This window comes from Rhamphochromis longiceps, linkage group LG1 (genome assembly GCF_057381845.1).
Source record: "Rhamphochromis longiceps isolate RC_006_pf linkage group LG1, R_longiceps_female_GT1.1, whole genome shotgun sequence".
Classification (NCBI taxonomy): Eukaryota; Metazoa; Chordata; class Actinopteri; order Cichliformes; family Cichlidae; genus Rhamphochromis; species Rhamphochromis longiceps.
In genome coordinates this window covers 13,429,270-13,450,512 of record NC_140557.1, presented here as the reverse complement: position 1 = coordinate 13,450,512, position 21,243 = coordinate 13,429,270, and the positions used below count along the sequence as shown (strand labels likewise).

The window sequence follows — 21,243 nt, the reverse complement described above, 5'->3', positions numbered from 1 at the left end:
CGTGAAAAATAATCCTACTCTGGAATTCCCCCTGGAAGCTGTTGTGGAGCAGCTTGGAGCTTTGTTGCACAGGGGTGAGTGTTCATTCTGGGAGTACTGGAAATGTATTCCACCATCACCCGTTAGCTCCTCCCTAGCCCTCCTGCAGCCTGGGGAGGCTATTCTTGGTTTTCCCATAAGTATAAATTCTTGCTCTAAATGCTTTTCATGGGGAGTCACCTCTCTATATAAGGCCGCCCTACTGGCAGAGGGACCGAAATGGCTTCAGTGTTGCAGAGCAGAAAGAGCAAATGGTCTGGACGTGAAAATCATGAACTATGACAGTAAAACTTCACATCATTTACCTTTAACGGATCACATCAGACGTGGCTGCTTTTCTTTAGTGATGGTGAAATCTGTATGTTTGTAGGCTGGGCACCTTTTCCAATGTAACATAATATAACATAAAATGAAACACCATATGTTCATGCAGATTTTCCCATATTAATTACTACATGGTCGCAGGCAGGCCTTAATGCTTTAAAACCATTATAGTTGCTATAAAAGAGAACTTTGAAAATCTTTGATAAAGGGCTTTGATAAAGTGTTGTTAAATGCATTTGTCTTATTTAGCCTAACATGGCTCCTTCACCACTTAGTTTATTACTATCAGTCCAAATAGAAATCAAATTACAAGGCGTTTGACTAGAAAGAACTGGATTATTCCTTTGAGCTTCTGTAGGTCAGTCTGCATTTTCTATAAAGGCTCCAAAACAGCTCCCATCAGTATCAGAGAGCAGAACACATACATTTTTAAACATCAGTTAAACACATGGTTGATTGCTAATGTGCTTTGTCAGCACTGAGTTGACTTTATCCTCTTGTTACCAACATGCCTCTCTTTAGTATGTTTATCCTTTCTTTCTCTTTTCCTTTTTTATCTTTGCAAAGTTTATGTTGTAGTATAGGTTATTTTTAAAATCTGGATGATGGGACGATGAGGCGTCTTGCTGAGGCTTCTCTCTAGCTGAATCCTTTTCTAACCTGGCCACTGCGGCCGGCACGTTGACTCATATTTGTGTCTAGAGTTGGTTGCTGGCCACTTTGGGTCACTGTGGTTTGGTTCTTTGTTTTAACTTCATGTTATTTTGTATACAAACCGAGTCCCAGCTATGTCAAAGGCATTTGCTCATCCTGTATTTTTTGCCACGATTTGCCTTATAGATTTGTTGATGTTAGTATGTTGTGGTAATTATGTTTACTGTCACTTGATATGCCAGTTGGAACCACCATCCTGCACCCTCCTGGTTCACATTAGCCCTAGACCTAACCTCTTCATCTAAAAAAAAATACTACAATGAATGCTATTTTTATTTTTTAAATGTCTTGTAATATCATAAGTTTTGTGAATCCTTTATCAAGTTTAATTGTGTTGTGAAAATCCGATATTCTGCAAGTCCTTTTTTGTAAAATCTGACTGGAGGCATATTTTGTGTTCGAACATTATACTAATATTCTTTTATAATTTTTTCCCTTCTTTGCTTTCCTCTTGGTATGATGCTTCCCCCCCCCCCCCCCCCCCCCCCCAGATACTTTTGCATAGTATGTGTCTCGCTTTGCACCCCTCACAAACTTATCCAACCTGACGCTGCAAAATTCTGCAGATGGATGGCACCAGAAATAGCACTTTAAGTGGCTGTTAATGTATGAGTGTTACACAATCGCACTGTCAGTGCTCCTTTGCCCTTGGCCGAAGCCTTTCTGTCTGGAACAGGCTTGTGCTTCCCACCTCCCTGCAAACCCTCTGATGTTGCATGTGGATGTTGTAGACTTTGAAAAGAGCTATATAAGGGAAACCATCCTTTGTTTATTAGTTAAAGGAGAGCACACGGGAGCGCTGCCAGGCCACTCGGAGTAGAAAATGGGGACAGTAAGAAGAAGACAAAACACCACTCAAACAGAGTGTGCTTTGCTATGTGGAGTTGTAAACATTGCCCCCCCCCCCCCCCCCCCCTCCTTTTTTTTTTTTTTTTTTTTTTTTTTTTGGGCAGTGAAACGATTCAGGCAGCTGGCTTACATTACATGTGGAGCGCTCAGTGTTAATCAAGTGGCTTAAAATAGGATTTTATATGTGCAATGGGTTATGGACAGTGCACACTAATGCAGCTAGCCCCCAAGAATACTGTGGTAACATTAGCTGCCACTGACTGAGTATAGTCTGCTGGCTGCAGACGTCTCTTCTTCTGCTACAGTTTCATTGCATTTTTAAAAGTGTAATCAACAAATAAGATATGTCATATTAACATGTTACAATTTAACTCTAGGCTGCTAAATGTACTACCTGCGCATGTTGAAATGTTATTCAGGCAGGAATGTCTGGAGATGCGGTTTTTTTTCCATTGATCCGAAGTCAAAAGTTGCTGTCGGCTTTGCGTAATCACTGCTACACCTTTAGCTTCTAAGTAACTGTATGTATGTGCACTACATGAATTGCATGTGATTCCACAAGGTCTTGACTTCATCTTGGCATTATTCTTGGTGGAGAATAAATGAAAACCATGAGATTTTATGCTTCATAATCACCGCATGCTTAATTTCAGAGGCCACTGTTTGCAAACAGCGGTATAATCACTCGTGGTCCTGGTTTGAATTTAATTGAGATAATCCAGTGTCAGTATTTTCTGCTTTGCCAATTTAAAATAAGATTGTTCCTAGTAATCTTCTGAGCTTAAAGTTGTTGCGCACTGTCTTTCATATCTACATGTCTGTGGGGAGCTTGTTCTCCAGCTGGCAAAGAGACAAATGCTCCATTGTCAGATTCCTCTATTTAGATGGACTCAGGCATTTTGTCTTTTGGAGTTGGGGTAGAATGCCAGCCTTGTCCTCAGTCGGGTTACTTATCTCCCCAGTGCAGAGCACACCCCCAGGGAAATTACTTGGGAGGCTTCCTTGCCCACTCCTTCAACTCTTTGACAACATGATGGAATGATGTCTCTCTTCAGGGTTTCTGCCAGAAAAAAGTTGTTGGACTCAGCTGAGTCTTGTCTTATTGGGGTTTTTAAGACTCATCATATCAGTGAATGCAGCATGCTTCTGTCTTATGCACTCTGCACACAGAGGCGGTCAGTTAAGGGATATATTATTATAACAAGACATATACATACATATCAGATATAATATCTCTATAGTGTTATACTTCACAATGTTTGAGTCACACTGGCAGCTTTGCACATATAATCTTTCGCATACACAAAGGTTTTCCGCAGTTACTGTAGCACAGTCCACCTGGCATAGACGCAGGCTGCGTGGTACAAACAGAAAAGCAGAACTGCGTAGGCTACGTATCGCTCTACTACTTATTCTGAGATGACTCAGTGTTGCTGATAAGACAGAAAAAGAGAGACCTGGAACCTGCTTCAGCATAAAGAGAAAGTAAGGCCTCAGTCACATAGAGGCACCGTGGCAACCTCTGATTAATAGGGAAATATGTGTATTCCCCAACTGGTTGGGGAGTGGTTCCTCCTCTCCTCAGGTTAATTTGATTGCAATGGTGTTACTGCATAAAAAGCCTCCCTGTGATTGCTTTGGTTGCTAGTAGATTGCGAGTTGCCCATAGTTTGCATGGCTAAGCGGTAGTGAAACTGAAAACCAGAAATGGAGACAATTTGTCTTCAAAGTAAAGGTTTTGCCAATTTGTCACTGGATAGTCATTTTTCCCTGTCAGCTGGAGGTTGCCAGGGGGTCACTGACCAGTTCTATGGGCTTCAGTGATTGGGGCATAACATATAACAGCGGCAGTGCACCAAAATAGTGATCCTCATTTACATACACTAGTACTTTATTCAAAAATATAAACTAGATATATATGAGCTGAACAACTGACGCTAAAAGTTGTTTTAAAAACTAACTTTTAAGTTTTATAAGATTTAAATTTAAAGTCATCTTACAGTGATATATTTGGACCACATCAAGTAAAAATATAGAGAGAGGAGTGAGGGGAAAAATTAGAATGGCATGATTTGTTTTTATTTTTTAAAGGTCCTCTTTATTGTAGGGGGTGGGGTGTTGAGTAAGGAAGCGCATGGGTTCCCTCTTACTGGAATGATAAAATCTTCTTGATTTCGATCTCTCATACTACAAGCAGCAGTCTGTTCAATAGGCATTTCATAAATCTGCGCTCCGCTAGTCTCCTCAGCTTTATTTTGCTCAAATATTCTTTATTTTCATAAGGTTGGTCAGATAGCAGGTGGAAATTTGTTGCTGGCCGCTGTCAAGGAAAATGTTCATGCAGGGGCTCAGTCTGGATTTTGAACTGGCGACAGGCACTGCTACCATGCTGGGTTTATATGCCAGTTACAAGTGGCAGATGGGATTTTTTTGATCTGTTTTCCAAGATATCAAGTGCAGCTTGTTCCTTGATTAGAGTTTTGTTAAGTGTGTTGCCAAGCCTTATTTTTAATGCAGCTGTGTGAGCAGGTGAATACTCGCGAGAAACCTGGGACCCTTGCGTACTTTGGACTGCCATGCATTCCAATGATTTTCTTCACCTTGCATGGATTTACTTCAGGCTGTGTTCACCTGAAACAGACATTTTTTTTTCTTTTTATTGGAGGGAATTTCCTTTTTAATACACAGATGGTCACTGAGACGAACAGACTGGTACTACTTGCATTTTTATGGAGAGACAAGAACAAAAATGCACTTTTCTGTCCATTAAAATGGCTGCAATACATATTTCTATATTAACAATAAGAGACTGATAATGAGTCTACAGAGAATTATAAAATGACTGGATTTTTCCTAAGCTACATGTCGTTTTTACCAAAACCACTCCATACTATGCAGCACAAAACAGCAGGAGGAAAGTTAGCAACTACCTTGTGAACAAAGTGGAATACGTAGGAGCTAAAGAGAGATATTTCCCTTAGAAGTTGATCAACACTAATAACAGATCTGTCACAAGCACGGTTTGAATGGCATTGTCACCATGGCTGCTAATTCCTGTACTTGTGGTATGTTGCGCATGCTTTGACTTTTAGTTCCAGGCTCAAAGGAAACTTCAAAAACCCTTCCTTTATGAATAATAGACAAAAAAAGTTAGGTTAAAGAGGCTTTTCTATCCACACCATACAAAGTACAAACATTGGTGGACTTTTCTCATATTTCAATTCTGACGCTGGTCCATTAACATCAGAGAGCATAAAAGACAGTTCGTGTACTTAAGGCAGACAGACCTATCAGAGGATATGAATGAAATTCCCCCACGAGTATAGCCTGAACTTGATTTTTACAAAACATGAGCTGAAGTCAAATTTTTTTGCTTCCAGCTATTTCCACTAGTCCCCTGTGTCCCTTAAAGCCTGATTGAACATTATAAGATTCCAAACACATAGATGGAGCTGGTCAATACAACAGGGAAAAAAAATACTATCTGAACTTTTCCCCACCCATTCTCCTACACTAGTAATAATCAAGTGATTAATGATATTAATGTTATTTTTTCCTGTTAATGAAACAAGGCCAGCTTACATTATTTATGGGACACGTGTATCATTACTGTAAGACTGGACCATAACTATTGTGACGCCCAATCATTAAACTAACAAATTAAGGCAACATGTTTCCTGATAACTCTGAAAACAGATTTTATGGTACCATATAAGGCTGTGATTAGATAAATTATCTTTACAGTGGCACAGACTATTTAACCTTATATCAGCAACCCAGACTGCAGATTTGGAATAATAATTAGCAGTGAATTATTTATGCTGCTATTATGTTGAAGGACTTCCGTCGTCACAGATGTTTGGACCTTCTAATCTCACGGTCGAGCTCAAGGTTAAACTTCCATCACCTCTAAAACACTGTGGTAGGGATTGTATAAGTTGCTTAAATATGGATGTCGGGACTTGAAATGTTCATAATTGTCACATTGACCATATTTTATTTTTCCTGATTTGCCCCAGATCTCATCTAATAAAAACAAACAAACAAAAAACCCTTTGTATCTGTCATTAATGTCATCAACTCCTCCGGGTATGTAACATGCTAAGAATTCATAGTGCTGGTTGCCTCCTGTCTCTTCCTTTGGTCTGGTTGTGGTATTCCTGCTGAAAGATAAGCTGTCCTGGAATCAGCCCCAGTCTGCTGACCTCGCAGGAAACAGTAGCTGTGCCAGCCCCCACAACCCCCCCTAACGGTTTCTCTCTTTATCTCACCTTTTCTTTTTTTTTCTTTTCCCCCCCCATTCGAATCTAACCCTCTCTTAATTCTTACAGCCCTATCTCTTCCCAAGCCTGTGGTTAGCGAGCATGTCAACACCTCAGCCCCGACCCAGCCACATGGATGAAATAACACAGGTTGGGCTCGCTAGGCTGTAAATCAGCACAGACATCTGGTAAACGGATGAAGTGTGGTGCATAGAGGGCCGGGATATTCACACTGCCTGTGTGACATTTTGAATTTTTAGCATTGTGTTTGTCTGGGTATCTAAAAAATTGACTCCTCTTGCATGATTTGTGATGACAGGAAATGGGTCACTGTGCCTTAACTTAGCTTGAGTTTAGTATTACTGTCACTTGCGTAGAAAACATAATACGATGAACAACCCTGCCGAGATGCTTCCTACACCACTAGAATTATAGTGTTACTACAATGCTAAATGAGGTACTTAAGGACGATTTCCTCTTCATTTATACTTCTGTGCTTTTACACTACAAATGCTGTGAGTGCTGTAGCCAGCATTTTGTTCCATCTGTTAATTTTAATTATTTTTACATACATTAGATTATTACACTAATTAGATAATGACTTTGCATGTCATTTTGACACAGGTGTAGTTTAGTCTATAAATCAGTTTCTAATATATTAAATGGCTGACCAAGACCTGGTTGTCAGCGTGGATTGGATAATGTGTTCAATAATACCAAGAAGAAATTTGACACCAGTTAGATTTTAACTACAACGATTTGGTCTGTAAGCTCAAGATGGTTTAAATATGATAGAGCAACACTGATATGCTAGCTGAATGACATCAGCAGTAGGGCTGGGCCATATCATACCGTTCACGGTAATGCCGGTATAATGTTAGGCAATGATAAGAAAATGAAATATCGCGATAGAATTTGGGTAAAACGCGCATGCGCAGTGCCTTTTTTTTTTTTTTTTTTCTCATACGCACATGGTGGAAAAAGCATGGCTGCAACTTCAGTGGTGTGGAACTGGTTTAGCTTTCGTCCGTCAGATACACAACAAAGCACTATTTTTGGTAGCGCATGCTAGCGAGCCGTCGTTATTACCGTGTTTTTTGGAAAATACGGCACACTTAAAATCAATCCTTTGATTTTTCTGAAAAGCGACAGTGCCCCTTATAATCCCGTGTGCCTTATGTATGAATTCTGGTTGTGTTTACTGACCTCGAAACGATTTTATGTGGTACACGGCGCTCGAAGATCTGTCAAATGTTTTAGTACGACTTTGCTAAGCTACGAACCCACACCGCTTGATGGATTGTCGAAGCATTACGGCTATCGTAGGCAGAGCTTCGAGGAGTGATACGTACTGTGCTTCAACATAATATTACCATATTGTGTGTATAACCTCTTTTTAAGTTTTGTAGATATTATACATATGTCGGCCAATTTCCACTGGAAATGCCTTTTGGTTAAACTGTCAGCAAGGAATTTGCATTTGCACTGTTAAATTTTTATATAACTTTAATGCACATAAAAGCTGCTTGTTTAAGTGAAAATTCATTGATCTTTTTTTTTTTCTTTTTTTTTCTTTTGCACTAATAAAGTTGTGGAGTTGTAAAGTATTTTGTCTATTGTCAATAATATCGTCAGTTATATCGTTATCGCAAATTGTATGTATGTCATGATAAATATTTTTGGTCATATCGCCCTGCTCTAATGTGAGTAATGTGGATATTGTATTTTAAAAACAAAGGTCAGGTCATTAGAATTAAATGCAGTCTTTGTTGTAATTCCTCTGTTTTGAAACGATGGGATCTTAAAATCGAGAAGCATGTGTGCACGAGTGTGTGCACGCTCACCACCTTGTCTGCTTTCTGTTGCCAGAAACTCTCCAAACAATTCATAGCATTTAATGTAGTATGAGGTGAATTGGGAGCGGCTCTTGCCTTCTCCTAACAATAGAACTGACAAGCAAGAGGTCAGGCTTTCACTTTGCAGACTGCTCTGAAAAACTGGGCTTGGAGTAGCTGAATTGTTCACCCACAATAGGCAGTCGGAGGCCTGTAAGTCACTTTACCTCCCATGTCATGTTTTTCTTCTCCTTTGCTGTGCCTGGGCCTCAGAGCAGCCAGCAGACTGCTTTTTAATTGGTTTTCCTGCCTGTTTGTCGGCTTACCTGCCAGGAACTGTTATCACATCCACTTGTCCTGAAATTGCTGCATACACTTTTTTTGGGGGGTGGGGGTGGAGTTTGCTTTAAGAAAGTGTCATGCCTGGGGGGGAAAAAAAAACCACTTCGAAAACCTTGACTGCAAATGCAGGTAATGAAAAAGATGAAGGGTGGCTCAGCGGTACTTTTGCTGGTTTAAACATGTCGATCCATATATTGTAGCTCGTGGCCGCATTGCTTTTTGAAGGCCAAAATGACTAGAGCTACAGCAGCAGACCGTTAAGTGTCTGTTTGCAGCTGTCCATCCAATGAGCGGATTAGAGGACTCCCATATCTGTGCGGCTGAGATGCAAAAGAAGATTAGGTCAGCAGCTCATGAGGAAGGTTGGACCATCCTAATCTGCAAGACTGCCAGACTGAGACATGGCTTTTTAAACCGGTGATTTCTTGTACCTTGTAAATAATGTACTGACCCTGGCGGCCATGTCTGTGAGCACATTTAAAGCCCGAGAGGACCAAAAGGAAAAAGAAGCCAACTATTCTGTGGTGTAATACAGCAGTCCCCAACCTTTTTTGCGCCACGGACCGGTTTGTGTCCGACAATATTTTCATGGACCGGCCTTTAAGGCGTCGCGGATAAATACAACAAAATAAAACTAGTACCTGTACCGAAAAAAATAAGATTTATTCATAACACACGTGAAAAGACCCAGGAAAACCTGCACGAAATGATATCGTCGTGTTGGTGTTGTTCCCAGATCAACATTGCAAGTGACCAATCAGAATGTTGTGACGTCATACTTTGGCGACTTCGGGAAAAACCGCCGTAAAACAAAAAACTGTACTTAAGCTGCAAGAAACTGCCCCTGTCCGCCAATCAACGGACCCTGACCCTAACCCTAACCCTTTAATAAACGCTAAGCAGAATTGATATTGTCCTTGCAACATTGGAATTTCATAAATGCATGAATGGCTTGGCGCGCCAAAGAATAACGTCACAAGAATGTGATTGGTCACTTGCAATATTGATCCTGAAACAACATTTACTATGTTATTCCAGGAACAACACCAACACGACGATATCAGATCATCCGGAAAACCGAGTTAACGGAAAAAAAAACCGATAACAAAATAACGCTAAAAACCGTGAAAACCATACATTTCACACCCGAGTCTCACTCTCGCGGCCCAGTACCAAATGACTCACGGACCGGGTCCGTGGCCCAAGGGTTGGGGACCGCTGGTGTAATGTGTCAAAATAAAAAACTCCCTCCAATCAAGGCACTCATCGATTACATTTTCTCAAGTAACTTCTGTAGCTTTCTTACTAGATTTGATGTTCACGCAGCACTGTTGGTACTGTTTTGAGCCTTTATCAGCTGTTCTGGCACATATAAGAGCTTTATTATTTTGCCAGCAGTGAGTGGCAACATTTTTACCGTGTATTGACCAAAGTAACAATGGATAGTAGCTCTAGATTAGTCCAGTGGTGAAGCTTTGCTATACCAAAGCAATTGGTGTTTTTCCCATCAAGATGTTAGCTCCAAATGCAGTACAGGATTGTGCAAAGTGATCAGAAGGTGTAACCAGAGTACAGGATGTATCACACCCTGCCAAGGAGTGCAAAAGTATGATTAGAATCAAGCTGCTCAGCTATGCCGTGACTGCTTAGCAGCTGGTATCTTTATGTCCAGCAAAACCTGCTTGAAACACTGGACCAAGGCCCAGATTTTTACCTCTGAAACTTGGTGAGCTTCTTCAGAAACCATTTTCAAGACAGATGGATAGCAAAAAAGAAAAAAGTTATGACATGGTATTTATGTCGATTTAATACTGATATTATTTTTCTGCCAATTTGATTTGTGCATTTGCATAATCTAATGTTAAATGTTGCACTAAGACTTTTGTTTGACGGCTGCTCTGTTCTGTTTTATGATGGTGAAAAAGGAAGGATCTTGTTGACTTGGCCAGTCTTTAATGTTTCAGCTTTTTCAGGGAATTCTTTTTAGGGCAGATTTACTTCTAGGGATGGATGATGGTTAATAAACAAGTGAAATGTGAAGTGAATGTAATTAACAAGAAAACTTTGTACATCCATCCATGTTTTTTTTTTTTTTTTTTTTTTTTTTTTTTTCTTCCTCTGCTCCAATTCAGGGTCACGGGGTGCTGGAGCCTATTCTGGCTAAAACAGGGCAAGAGGCTGTGTACAACCTGGACAGGTTGCCAGTTTGTTGCAGGGCTAACACAGACACCATTCACACTCACATTCACACCTTTGGGTAATTTAGAATCACCTATTAACCTAACCCGACTGACTGCATGTCTGTGGGCTGCAGATATGGTGAGAACATGCCAGCGCCACAAAGAAAGGGCCTGGCCAGATGGTGGATTCGAACCCAGGACCTTCTTGCAGTGAGGCAACAGTGCTAACCACGGCACCTGAAGATGTGCTTCATAAATTTATAAATGTATAATTTTATGATTTGTACATTCACATTATTTGAGTAGTTTTAGTTTCTTTCTGCTTCTTTTTGATAGTTTTCCTCAGGTGTGTGTGCTTTTGTCATTTCAGTTCTTATTGTTTGCCAGCTGCTCACAGAAACTTGGCAGCAGGAACTTTAAATAGGAGTATTTCATTGCACTATTGTTGGTGGATGTAGCTTTCGAAAAGCAATTACACAAATGATATTTAGATTTATTTTTAGTATATAGAGCAACTCGGATTTCCAGTTTGTGTTGTCTTTTACTTTTGCCTATTTTGCCTCTTGTCTAAATACACTTTAGCTTCATGGGGATAAATATCTTTCTGAGTGGATAAAGTTGAGTTTTAATAGCAACTAATTGCAGATTCTTTTTTGTCTTTTTCCCCTTTTTAGGGGGTCATTTTACATGTTTTGTCAGAAATCCTGTGAAACCCTTATTTCATAACGGGGTTTCCAGTGTTCAGCCAGAGAATAATAGCGGCCTCTCCCAAGCTAAAACAAAACCAACCAGTGTAAATCACAAATGTAAACACATTTTTGGCACTCTGCTCTCCCCCCCCCCCCCCCCCCCCCCCCCCCTCGGCCGGGGTGGTTTTGATTCCATTCATGGAACTGGGAGTCGGCCTGAACACAGACGAGAATCTGTGTAATTGAATTAGTAGCCGTGCCTACCCTCCACCCGCACCCCCCATCCTCACCACTCCCCACTATCTGGAAAGGCAGAGCTAATCAGTGAGAATCTCTGCCCTCCCCAGAGAGGGTTGAATGGTTGCCTTGTATAGAAGAGAGATGAGAGAGGGTCTGGTGTGTGTGTCTCAGTTTTTGTCTAATTGTGGTTGTGCAGAGACTATCTATACGTAGACCAGATTAAATGGTGTGTCTGGAGACCGGGCTTCTGACCTCCTAACCCCTGTGTAACAACTGTGTGTATGTGTGCTTGCATATGATGCAAAGCACCAGCTGTTCCCCAGATGTCATGCCAAAAAAAAAAAGGGGGGGGGGGGGAGAAGAGAATTAAGAGGGGGGGAAAAACTCCAAACTGAAGGAAGAGTGATAAGGCCCTGTATTTATTATTATGTTTAATTTCCTAGTGAAAATGTCTTTATTCTTATAGGGGGCATGCACTGTGTTGCACCAGATGTCTTACATAATTTAATATAAGCATTTCTGCCACTGTATTACAAGTCTGGGCCTAAATTGACCACCTGGTAGGCCAAAGCACTAGGGGACTCCCCCCCCCCCCCCCCTTCTCCTATATACCACAGCTCCAACTGTTGGGTTAGATAATATGTTATTAGCATGATTTTAAACAATGGCTTGTTTGAACTTAAACTGCTTTTGCCTCTTCATCTCATATCCATCACTTTTAATTCACCTCTGTCTGCCTTTCTCTCACATCACGCTGTACAGAGATACATCTGTATTATTTTAAAAAAGGAGCTGAAGGTTTTTTTGTGGCACTTTTGAGGTCGGCAAGCAGGATACAGAGGAAATAACAGCAGATAAAAGTAGAAGCTATGAATTTCTTTAATCTATTACTGCCATTATTTTTTTTTTCCTCCCCTATTAGATTCATTCATAAATGTTTTCATATCATTATCTGTCCAGGGTTTTCAGGTTAGGGACTAGTCTTTGATTTTTCTTTCAAGCAAAGCTCCCTAGTTTCTTTTTCATTTTGGGATCGAACTGTAAGCTACAAAACTTTGTTCCTTTTCAGCATTATGTTAATGGAACACACGTCAGCAGAACAGTATGATTTGTGTTTATAAAGATTGGCATGCAGAGAAAACCAGTGCAGGTACAGGAAGAACATGCACCTTTTGCAAAGAAAGGCTTTAGAGAGCCATGCGATTCAAATGTCGAACCTTCTAACCACTGAATCACTAAATGTTTTTTGCTCTGGTTGATATTAGTGAAACGCGAGCTGGCATTTGCACCGAAAGGTCACGTTATCTGCTTCACACAGGTGGTACGGATTAAAATATATCTGTTTACTTTTACTTCATGGACTTTTTGCATCAATTAGTTCTGTTGCAGGGTTTCATCCTGTCATATCTTGAGTTCTCTAAAGGTCTATTTTTATTTTTATTTTTTTTAATTTATTGATTAAATTATTATCTCTATTTTTTTTTTTAGTGCAGTTATAGTTCTAGTCGCTTCCAGTGAGGGTAATGGATAGAGTCTTCTCTTCACACCTCCCCCATCACATTTATCATTCCCAGATCCATGCTACCATTTAGGTCATTGCATATCAAGTTATACAAAGTGTGCTGAAAGAACACAGACGATTAGTCAGTATCTTCAATGCTGGGATGTCTTCCATGACTTAGGACTATCAGTGCTCCCCTACTGAAATATAAACAGCAGGAGCATCATCCAGAAGTTGTTTTCCCATCAGCATTGCTTCTAAAAAAACAAAAAAACAAAAACAAAACCCATTCTCTGCAAAGAGCTGACAATTTCAGTCTGTGGTTTATAGACGGGTTGTTTATGGAACAAAGATTATCCCTGCTATTACATCTGTGGGTTTTTTCAGGTAGTAGTGCTATGGTTTTATCGAGACACTTCTGTTTTGTGAAGCCATTTGGAGCCAGGGTTTGCTGTTGATGGTAGTGGTAGATCTGCCTGTCCGTGACGCTGAGCCACTTGTTTTGCTAATTCAATGTAATTAGAGTTGTTTGATTTATTCGATGGATTTCAAATGATAATAAGCTTCCATGTACTTGAGATGAAAATATTTGGCCATGATTTGGGATTCAGTCTTTCTATTTGCAAGTCAATTTCAGATTGTAACACAGGACAATTGCATTGCAAGTGCATTTATTGTCATGAAGTTAACACTTAACTTCATATTTAAGGCGCAGAGAGCAACAAAAATGAGAATAATAAGTCTTCCAAAATGTCAAACTATTCCTTTGAGCAAGACTGTGTTTGTGTAAATCTCTGAAGAATTTGGTAAAGATGTGAATGAGCAATGCTCCCCCGCAGTGAACAGCTGCCACTGATCTTTGAGATGACCTGGATGAAGGAACTTAGCACCCAGCCCCGAGTTTTTAGAGGAGAGCTTTAGTGGCAGCTGTGTTTGTAGTAAACTTGTTTAAGGTAATTCATTTAAATTTGCTTAATGGCAAACATCATCTCCTGTTGATAGTTTGATGCTGGGGGATCATAGTGGGCAGCTTAATTAAAGGCCTCCTTTTTGGGCTTTTCCTAGGCAACACACTGTCAGCTTGTCCCCACTCTGTCCTCTTCTACACCGTGTTATTAATGAAACAAGCAGGACTGAACAATGAGGTCCCCAGTGGTGCATTGTGCTTCCAAAGGTTGCCTTCAGCAATGCGCCACACCTCTGGAAACCCCAGGGATACCTTGTGAGAGTTTCCCCTACTCAGTTATAACTTCCTGCAGCCTTATTTATTTTTTGGACTAATTAAGATAGAACAAAAATATCCTAAAGTAAAGTGTGGTTTTTAAGCACATAGTTGCTACTTATGCCTGTGGTAACCCCTGGGAGTTTCCTAAATCAAGCATGTTGAGTTTTGCTCAAAGCAACTCCCCTCAGACTCAGATGAAAGAATTATAGGAGTGCAAATATGTGTCTAGTTGTCTCTCTTTAAGTACCTTGCTTAATTTGTGTCCTTAATTGTTTTCCTTGAGGCATTACCAATGATTCTTTTCATGTTTTTTTTTTTTTTTTTTTAAATTATTGTTGTTTGATCTGTGTCAAAGTTTCCTTTTCATTTTCTAATGTGTCTTTGATAGGAGACCCTGTTAAATGTCATCTAATAACCATCTATTATCACAGGGTATAAACATTGGGGAACAGTGTACTATTTTATGCAAAACTGTAATTTGAATGTTAAAATAAGACACTGTTACTTCCCCTGCTACTTTGCTAAACTGAGCAGTGTGATTCTTTGAAATGATGCTGCACATGTAGCGAGAACTAGAAAATCACTCACATCTGATGCATCTTGGAGCTAGTATGCTAATAGTAGTAGGCTACATTAGCCACTACTAGGAAAAGATGCAGTGGGGTTAACAGTGTTCCTAGATTTTGTTAAGGCAAAAGAACATGCAAATAGCCTGTCTGTGTACAGTGGTGACATTCATCTCTGCTTGAGGCTATCAGCTATAACTAGTGGCTAATTCTGCTAGCATAACACTCTGGAAATCGCTGGGGGAAAAATAGCTTGTTATTGTTGAAAGCGGTGTTTCTGTTCTTGAGGCTATCAGTTTATATGCTAGTAGATGCTGATGTAGGCTACTTTAGCTACTATTAGCATAATAACCCAAAAACTAAAGTGGTTTGTGGCACCTAGCTTTTCAGTTGAAAGTAGATTTCTATCGCTGCTTAAGGCTATCAGCTTGAACGCAAGTAGCAGCTAATGGCGCTGCTTAGCAGGAAACTCTGTAAACACCTTGAGGCAACTGTTGTTGTCATTTGGTGCTATAGAAATAAAATTAAACTGACTAACTTGCCAACAGTTATTTAACCCCCCCCCCCCCCCCCCCCCCAATTCTAGTGAATTAACCTATTAGTTGAGTGTATGTTCTGCTTTACAGGCATGCTTGGAACTAGTGGGTTATATGCTATTAGTATTTAATATAGGCTACTTTAGCCACTAGCATACTGGAATCTCTCAAGCTGTTGGAAGTCAAGTAGCAAAAAGTTTAATTGTTCCTGTCAAGGCAGAAGGAGCTAAATTAAAAAAAAAATAAAAAAAAATCATCACAACATGAGTGCGTGGGTGCATGCTGCTTTCCTGGCCTTTTTTCCTCTTTGTTTCATTCTTTTAATGAACATTTGCTATCATAAAGTTTGATTTCTTACCTCCTTAGTGGGACTGGAGAAGTGAGTCATTGTGTGAATCAGTTGCCTCCCAGTAAGAAACCTAAACCCTTCTTCAACTCACTGCCAATGTCAGCGAGTCAATAATACTCAGGGGGCAGATTGCCTGAGCAAAAGCCAAGCTCCAGTGGAGTCTGATGATTAAGCAGGTAATCAGAATCATTAGCAGCACTGGCCAGTGTTTGCTTTCATCAGTATGCAGCCCTTTGGAGTTGCCTTTCCTAATATCACACTGTTTGTACCGCTTGGATGTATTAATTGACGGATAGTTCTGGCTTCCTGTGAAACGTACTTTATCTTTTCACATTTTGCTGTATGTGAAAACGAATAACTTCATTGGGGTATAGGATTACAAGGATGTCGCATTCTCACACTCAAGACGACTGTGCAGTAATGCAAGTGACTGTGTTACCGCAGTGTGTGCAGAGCCTCCCGTGGGAGAGAGGACAGGCATGACAGTGTGCCTGCAGCGTGCTGGTTTACCCTTCGATGATCCACCTTAAGAGTGTCTCTCACTTGTCCACCCATCAGTCCTCCTCCCTGTCTGGAGCCACTGCAGCCAGTTGTCATTAACTCTGGCTGTGGGCATGATATTGTACTGCCTGGGCAGGTGTAATAATCCATGCTGCCTGTTGTGAAATGTTCTGGCTGTCTTGCTGTATTGATCAGCCCTGAACATTTGGAAACTGTAGCTGTAGAAAAATACTGCATATACAGCTATAGCACAGATTAAATTTGCTGTCTTTTTTTGTGGTAGATTGTTTGTAAAACCTTTGTATCCTTGGACATTGTTTTTTTCATTTTCTTAATAAACAAACCTCAAATGTTTTAGTCTGACATACCTGTAAAGTGCAGTCTTCACATGAAGTAGGTAATTTTAAACCACAATGTTGTTGGTTAAATATCATTTAGTCAAAATGTCTGACTGCTGTGTAATAAGCGTGCTACATAGTTGTAACTATTCATTTTTTTGACATTTAAAATATTCTAGTTAAACTGTTCTGCTTTTTTTATTGTCTCATTTCCTCTTTGTTCTTAACAGCAAGGAAGTAATTATTGTGCATATCCTAATTATGCTTTGCCTGGAGTGTATTTTATACTTATTTGCTGTTAAATATGTCATAGCCTGTTACACATATCTAAAAGTATAGGCCTAGGTGTTTTGTTTCAGTGGAGCATGAATACTCCTGCTGTGAATCCATTGCTTTAATCACTGTATAGATTAACATTTGTAATTATCTTTTGTATGCAAGTCTATATTTTTGCATTCTGCAAATGTGGCTCATAAATACCCTCCTTTCTGTTTTTCAGCTGTGAAGTTCAGCAGATATCCAGGGCTGCATTTTCCTGAGCAATAAGGTAAGAGGCTGTTAATGGAGATGTGGTGCACACATATAGTGACAGAAAAGCTTTTAAATCACATGTCTGGACTGTGGCTGGATAGATTGTGAGGGGGGAAAAAAGAAGTCATTACAGATGGTACACAACACCACTTACGGGTGAAAGAGAAGTAGCTGAAAATGTGTGATTTGGCTTTTCATTAAATTAAATTAAAGTGTGAAATCACACATTTGGATAATTGTAATGGAGGTTTTGCAGTTTTCACTTTTATGCTGTACTGAGACAGATTGGACGCCAATGAAATTTTCCCAGTGGCAAGCTCTTACTTTGCTACCAATGCTAGAGGATGAATATGAAATTCATTCACTTTAAAAGGTACAGTTTGCTAGTACTGTGTGGAACCCCGTCTTGCCTTCAGATATTGCTTAATTCTGTATGGCATAGGTGCTGGAAACGTTCTTCAGAGATTTTATTCCATATTGACACAATAGCGTCGCGTAGTCGCTGCAGATTCGTCCACTCTACATCCATGATGGAAATCTGCCGTTCCAACAGTTTGAGAATCTGATAACTGTAGAGCCATTTCAGTACAGTGAACTCATTGACAAGAAATGTGTTTGAGTATTCTAGTCGTAAAGGTTGCTGATAAAGATTTAAAACAAGCTTATTTGGTATTGAGAGGCCGAAAGTATGCCAAGAAAATATCCTCCACACAGTTACATTATAGCAACCAGCCTGAACCTTTGACGCAAGGCAGGATGGATCCATGCTGTCATGTTGTTCACGCCAAATTCTGACCCTACAATCCAAATGTTGCAGCAGAATTCAAGACCGATCACATGTGGCAATGTTTTTCCATTCATCTTTTCTTCAGTTTGATGAGCCTCAGTTTCATGTTTTTAGCTGAAAGGACCTCAGTGTGCTCAGTCTGGTCATTGTCAAATTTCTGACCTCCACAAGGCGTTTTCACCAAGGGAACTGCTGCTCAGCAACCACGCCATTTCTTTTCCATTCTGATGCCATATCAGCTACCTGATAAAATATCCAGTTTGTGTATATTGTAGAAGACGTGCTACTTTGTGTTAATGGAACCTATACAGTTAGGTTACTGCTCTGTCGCGTGCTACATGTTTGTTCTGACGAGGCTTATCGGGATGATCAGGAGTAGCTTCCAGCTGCCGGGGAGCCATATGGAAGCACACTAAATGATTTCTAGTCGTGTTGCTTTTATCTGCTGTTTGGAGTTGCAGCAGCAGCATCTTTAGTTTTACTGTATTTTCTGCCCTTTTATTTTTCAATGCGCTTTTTTCCTCTGTTTCCATTATTGTCATTCTCTTCACTTACACGATTACAGGTTCACAGTGAAAGCTTAAGCACTTCACCTGTACAGCTCACTCTAAAGCATTACACACCAGTCGAGGGAGCCGCTGAAACTAAACAGTCTACTTCCGCTCCATTTGTGTGTTTACCCAGCAAGGGGGAGAGTGTGTAAGCAAGACACACCTGGTACAATTTATCAGTTACTCTGTGATCTTTTCTGTGGACACTCGAGATTATGCCGTTTACATTCAACTAACTAATAGTCAGTAGACTTTATAATATATTAAATTGTGTTTGCCTGTATACAGACCTCTCTAACAGCACACAATAATGTACATTTTCAAGTCGACTCAATGTGCTGCTTTCTGGGGGCAATTAACTAGGCAACATCTGGTGCCCAACTCCTTTGTAACTATGCTCCACTCTGCAAATGAGTTTACAGTTTCTGTGTGTTTTAGTTTTCTAGCAATTAATGAGCTCTGATGTTGATTTGTACCAAGCTTCAATAAACAGGCAGATCTCAATGTAATCAGATGTGCTTAAAGTGTAATCCTAAATTATAATCAGGCTATAGGTTAAGAATCGGCTTTTTGAAGTGATAACATGTTAATTACGCTGCTGTTTTGTATCTTGCTGTGCCTGCTAAAAAATTGCTTCTTTTGTGTTTGGCGTTGACCGTTGTTTAACGCCCCGAGAGACACAGCTGAAAACAAATCGGTGTCCTGCAGAGTGTTTGACATTTGCATGTTTTTGTAGCGTAACCCAGATTTAAAGGGGTTTCCCCATTCATTTAACAAAGCATTACATTTGAAAATGGTAGTGTGTCTTAATTTCAATATGGTGGGATGTTCAGAATTGAGCTGTCAGTAAAGAGAGAGACGGAGAGGAAGAGGGGGACAAGGAATTTGTATCTCGGTCCAAACCTTTCCTTAAAAGTCTGTTTATATCTGTCATGGCTCAGCTAGTTTGTGTGATCCTAGCCTCCTCCAGCTGTTCAGTACTCTGTTTGCTCTCACATGATTAGTCCAGCATGAGCTCAGTTTGTGAAGCTGTGAGCAGATGAACCTTTTGATACACGGCGCATACAGTATATAGACCAGCTTTGGCTGTCTTAATGATTCCCACAAAATATATTTATAAAAATATTAGTTTGAGTTCAGGATCTTTTCTTCACATTTTGCAGGATTTAAAGGTGATGAATGTAAAATGTATAAGATTTTACTGCAGCTTGCTTTCCAGCATTGACACAAACAACAGCACTGGGTTTCCCTGTATCTTGCATTGTGAGGGCTGTTTATCCTTATTCACATCCTAACGGCTGCCAACTAAACTACACTACACTTCCTTGGATCTCCGGCAATACACCAAAATAGGGTGAAGTAGGGTTGCTGAAAAAAGTAGACACAAAGGTGCCTTTATTTGTCAGTGACTTTATCTCAGTAGATGAGCAAAGAAGCAGTCTGAGCTAGCAGCAGATCAGGTTTCCATAATTTATTAATTTTCCAAGGTATTGTGTGACATCCTCACATGCTTTTTCCACATGCTGTGGAAGCACCTCTGCTCTGCTACTCATGAGACAGCAACCTTTCTAAATTATTTTTTTAATCCGTACTCTGTTTCTTTTTATCACTGCCAATTGTTTTAGTTCTGTTTCTCTGTGCATGGCCAACATATTGCATTTTAAACACGGCAACTGTTGCCGATGGTACAGCCCTGAGTGGATGTATTGTTGCACTGTCGGCCTCTTTCTTGCCAGGAAAGATTCATTAATTGTAAATGGAAGTAATAATGCTGTGAAGATACAGATTTTATTTTATTATGTAGTCTTATTATGGGAACTGTTGTGCTGGATATGAAGAGCCTAATGTTTCCAGGCACATCAACCCACAATTCTGGGTTGGACTGTCTTGGTGCTCTATTCGTCCATGTTTGACCCAATGCTGGATTACTGAAATAAGTCACTTTTAACCCAGCAGCTTTGTCTTTTTCCTTGCACGTATATAATTTTGATTTATATTGTTATCGCACTCTTTTGAAACAATATACTAATGAATGAATGAATGAACTAACTTATATTATATAAATATAAATGTTTAAATTACAGATATATTTTTGTACAGTATCATGCACTAAATCTCTGTCAGTTGATCTGATACCTTGCAGCTGAGGTTGTCTGTGGTTTATCTAACAATGATGATATGGTGTGTCACTATGGTGACTGTAAAGCAGTGGTTACAACTGACTATGACCAGATGTTGTGGAATTAGTGAGTCAGAGCGGCATCATTCAACAGCAATGGCAAGTATTTCTTAAACAAGGAGCGCTGTGCTGAGGAAGAAGTGATTTCACTTTCATAGCAGAAACCTGCCTTGATGCTGTGATATTTGTAGCAATGCTATATGTACATTCTATTTAAATAGCCTTCGTTTATTGTTGTTGTTTCCAGGACTGTCTGTGATTTCAGAGAGTAAAATGCTAGTGATGAGCAGATGTGACTATTTTTTTTTTTTGGTTTGTCAGCAAACAGATTAAATATTTATTTTTTATTTTTCATATGAGAATTGGTCTTACTCGCCCTGTGAAGTGAATGGCTCTCGGCCACATCACACCCTGACTGTTTCAAGCTATCGCTGAATTCCTTCCACAACAAGACATTTTACCGGCAAGTAGTAGGTCATGCCTCCTGGTGGGTGAGACTGAGGCCATCGCCACACCAGCAAACTGACACCATTATAGTGAATCACCTGTTTTTCCAGTCAGAGTGACTGTGCCATTGGGAAGGGTTGTGTAATCGGAATTGCATCACTGCCAAATAGAGGGGGGCCTCAGAGTCTGGGAATCCTTTGGCCTTCTTGGCATTCAAATCAACCCGACTATCATGGGTATTCTCCCCTGGATTTCTTT

At 40.1% G+C, this 21,243-nt stretch overlaps 1 protein-coding gene across 2 annotated transcripts in view; it reads left to right on the top strand.

Moving 5' to 3' along the window:
* LOC146678415 (talin-2) overlaps window positions 1-21,243 on the top strand; it is a 100,178-nt gene that overhangs the window by 9,331 nt on the left and 69,604 nt on the right. For both annotated transcript variants that reach the window (XM_085389064.1, XM_085389150.1), the window contains exon 2: window positions 16,990-17,037. The gene's annotated coding sequence lies outside the window, so the exon portion shown is untranslated. The remainder of the gene's footprint in view (window positions 1-16,989; window positions 17,038-21,243) is intronic.